Genomic DNA, 3,932 nt, shown 5'->3' with positions numbered 1-3,932 from the left:
TGGTAAAGGACTTAATGCAGCAATTCAAAGAAGCAGGAAGAGAATTAACGTTTGAATTAGGAAATAAATATTTTGGAAGTTGATTTTTGAGCGTGCATAAGTTATTTATAGAAAAGTTGTCTATCGTTATCTTCATATTAATCAGGCAAAGTTTAGATTAGGGTTGCAAATGAATCGAATATGTTCGTGATTTTTTGAGCCGGTTCGAAAAATATTTGATTCGTATTATCTTAATAATTGTTTGATTACGTTTAATGTTATTAAATTTAAATTTTATATATTCTAATTTTACTCTACGAAGTTTAAACTTTTTACTTCTATGTTTTTCGTCATGATTCGAGTTTAATATTTATTTTTTTATGTATCTCTTTTACCAAAATAATATCATCTGTAAACGACAAGTATTATTGTATCGTATTTTGAATGTGTCTAGTGAGTTTGTTCATAATTAATATAAAAAAAAATAGAGATTTAGAGTTGATTCTTCATACAATTCTATTTTTATGGGAATTGTTTTGGTTAATCTATCTAAAGTCTTCATTATATCTTTATACATATCTTTAATATTAAGTTCAATATATATTATGTTAATATTTTTTTCTAGAATTCTTCATATAATTTTCTTTGACATTTTATCATAAATTTTTTCTAAGTTAATGAATATTATATATTAAGTCTTGCTTCTATTTTTATACTATTCAATTAGTTGTCTGAAAAGATGTATAACTTTTATTGTTGACCTTTCAAATATAAATCTAAATTAATTTTTTATTACCATTGTCTTTTTTTTAATCTTTTTTCTATTACTCTTTTCAAAATTTTATGGTGTGACTCATTAGTTTAATACCTCCATAGTTTGTACAATTTTGTATGTCTCCATTGTTTTTATATAAGAGAATTAGAGTATTTATCTTCACTAATTAAATATTTTTTTATTTTCAATATCAAATTTAATAACTTTGTAAATCATCCAATACTTTATTTTCCTAAGCACTTTAATACCTCTATCGAAATATTATCAGGTCTAACTACTTTTCTATTTTACATCTCATTTAAAACTTATTCTACTTTTAAAGTTTGAATTCTAAGATAACTCATTTGACCTATTTAAATTATCTAAGTTAAATTGTTCATTTAAATCTTTATTAAAAAATTAATAAAAATATATCTTCAATCTCTTTTATTTCCTCATTAATCCGTACCATATTACATTCATCTTTAATATTTATTTTCTTCTTCTTTTTTATTTTAATTATTCTATAAATATTATTTTCTCCCTTTTTTATTTAATTTTTTTATATTAATGCTCATATGATTTTTTGTTTTTTTTGTTTTCTTAGTTTTTTTCTTAGGTAGTTCATTTTTTTTCCATCAAAATTATTTATTTGATGGTGCACAATTTGTTGACTCATGAGTACATTAAATTAGTTGTTTTGGGGCATAATCGAGTTGATTATAATGGAGCAGATTTATTGAAGTGGGCAAGAGGTCGAATCTCGATGAAGCCAAGACAGATTTACTAAAGTGAGTAAGGATCGAATCTCGACGAAGTCAAAATAATAACCTTCTCCATCATGGAACTATAGTTTCTCGATTTACCTCTTTATAGATGGTTATATGACGATGTGTAGACCGTTGAATGACAAATTTCATTTTTTTACTTGAGTACATTAAATTAGTTAATAATATATATATTTTTTATCAAAATTATTTTAATTTTATTTTAAAATAAAAAAATATGTTTGATAGTTTTTTTTTAAGAGCGCTCTTTCTCACGATTAGTGAATAGACTAAAAAAAAATGCTGGAGTAATTTTTGTTCTTCCAATAATATAATAATATTAATTACGGGACAATAAGATTAGGGAGGAGCAGACGGAGCGCCGCGGAGATATTCTTTCGATCAATCTGAGTCTGCGATTCCGAACCCTCTTCGCCTTCGCCCCGCTTCTTCGCAGCCGCTGCGGCCGCCGCAAGACCCTTGCAGGCGTCCCCGTTAGGGATGCCGAAACCCTCGACGAAGGCATCCCCTGTCTCTGCCCCCGATCCAACGGGGGAGGTCGATTCCCTCTCGGCCGGCGACGGCGATGATGGCGGCGCTGAGTCCTTCCTCGATGACCAGAGAGAGTGGGACGAAGCGGACGAGGAGGTGGTGGAAGAGGAACGAGTGCGAGAGATCGAGGCAGACGAGGTGGACGGAAAAGGAGGCGGCGGATCCGATTTGCCTGGCCACCACGACGATGGTTTGCCCCCTTTGCCTTTCTTTTTGAATCGTTTCATTCTGCTGCCGATTACTGATCTCCCTCATTCCAAGTTTTGGCCTTTGAACTGCTAGAATGTATGTTTTAGTTTACAGAAAACGGAAGGGTTCTTCCCATAGCTTTCTGGCAGAACATAGAAGGGAAAGCGTGGAGATGATATTTAGATTTATTATTATTAATTTTCTGTTTCAATATATCATTAGATTTATTATTATCATCATTAATTTTTATATTGACAAGACACTTTTATATGCCTATATACAAAGACATTATATACCCTTCGGAAGAAAACAATAGAACTGAATTAATGAAATTGGTTTGATTATTGGAGGCTAATCTCCCCTCCAAATGATCTTCTCTTTTTCCCTTTTCTTTGATTTCCTAAGAGATAGGATGTAGAGTCCTGTTGACTTAGTATTAGAGCTAGGTTCCTCACCACCATCATCACTGCTATCATCCTTAACACAATCGTTATCATCATCCTATAACATCAGTTATATCCATTCGAGCCTAATCTCCCAACATAGTTAATGATTTTATTAAAAAAAACTTTCTTTACATTTTTCTTAATTGTTTATTTATATTAGAAGAATAAAAAATATTATTAAAAAAATATACTTGGCCAATTCGAATGTGATGACATTAAGATTTCATATAGCAACAAATTATTAATCTTATGAGACAAAAGACGAATTCCCTTATTTTGGGAGTTGAAAGATTTTTCTCGTACAAGGCATGCTAGATGATTCCACGGTGAAGATAGCTTCTTTGTATTTGGAAGGGGAGACTCTTTGATGGTATCAATCATTCTACTCGTGCATGGATTTGCATCATGGGAGGAGTTTGTAGATGGTCTTCTCACCCATTTCATCCATTAAGAAGAGTATCTTTCTCCAACTCTTTAACTAAACTTGTGGTTGGTCAATTATTGAATACTTTTGTTAAAGGGCTTTATCCTAACATCCAAAACGAAGATTAAGATGTACTATCCTTGTATAGTAAAAGTTGAATTATCCTTTGCACGATTGCGAGAAGAAAAGACCTTTGAAAAAGAATAGTGAAATAATAAATTTGTGAGCAATTCATTGTCTGAGATGATTTGTGATAATACAAGTAAGGTTGAAGTTCAATCGGAAAAGAATACTAGTAGAAGAGATAGAGCCAAAGAACGAACAACAAGATAATTATAGAGACAATTTACATAAGAATCTAATTTTTGACAATGGTCAGAAAGACTTCATCTATCACAATCATCGCAACACCTATATTGAATTCTTTGCGCTAAAGCCTCTTTGTGAGCGTATTTCATTCACAAGACCACAACAATCTCTACTTTCATCATTCAAGAGAACAAAGCAACAATACGCTGCCCTCATCAACAACATCAAGCAATTTCCATGGAGCAACATTATCAAACTTGCTTCTACTCAAAGAAAAGATGCTACGAGACATCTCAATGCACTAACTATTGCACAATGAATGCATGGTGTAGAATATTCTTATCATAACTTGTTTAGGAAGACTCAATGCAAAGGTCGCTCTTATAAAAGAAAATTTTGGCATGCTCATGAACTCACAACGAAGGCCCAACACAATACACCTCATTGTCAAAGAGATTGTAGGCATATCTATTCGGGCTTCAGGCTCAAGGAAGAATCATAAAAGGATATTC

This window comes from Curcuma longa, chromosome 2 (genome assembly GCF_044706935.1).
Source record: "Curcuma longa cultivar G26 ecotype Majalengka, Jawa Barat chromosome 2, ITB_CL_G26_1.1, whole genome shotgun sequence".
Taxonomy (NCBI): Eukaryota; Viridiplantae; Streptophyta; class Magnoliopsida; order Zingiberales; family Zingiberaceae; genus Curcuma; species Curcuma longa.
This window is presented reverse-complemented; position numbering follows the sequence as displayed.